Here is a 692-nt window from a genome sequence, read left to right on the forward strand (position 1 = left end):
CGTTATGTCCTAAAATGGCCCAGTCACAGCCCGGACCTGAATCCAATTGAGAATCTATAGAAAGTCTAGGAAATTGGCATTCACATACGTTCCCTGTCCAATAACACGTGTGAACATGGCCTAAAATAGAAAATAAGAAAATCCAATGAGTACTTCGCTGTAAATAAACAAATAAATATATATATATAAATATATATATATATATATATATATATATATACAGTGACCCCCCCCCGACCTACGATGGCCCCGACATACGATCATTTCAAGATACGATGGCCTCTCAGAGGCCATCGCATGTTGAAGGCGGCATCAACATATGATGCTTTTGTGTGTCGGGGCCATCGCATTAGCGGCTATCCGGCAGTGCAGACTGCTTCAGCTGCTGCCGGATAGCCGTTTACGGTGCGCCGTGTGCCCCGACGATCACTTACATGTCCTCGGGGCTCCGGCGCGTCCTCTTCGGGGATCCCCTGCCACGCCAGCGCTCTGCTTCAACGTCAACACGTCGTCGCGCACGTCGTCCCGTCATCCAATAGGAGCGGCGTGCGTATCGACGTGATGGCGGCAAAGGAGAGCGAGGATCCGGAGTAGAGACGTTCCGGAGCTACGGGGACACCCTGGGGACGCGGCAACAGCGATGGAAGGCGACATCCAGGGCAGCGGTGACGGGTCTGGAGCGGCGGGGACAC

This window comes from Hyla sarda, chromosome 13 (assembly GCF_029499605.1).
Source record: "Hyla sarda isolate aHylSar1 chromosome 13, aHylSar1.hap1, whole genome shotgun sequence".
NCBI lineage: Eukaryota > Metazoa > Chordata > Amphibia > Anura > Hylidae > Hyla > Hyla sarda.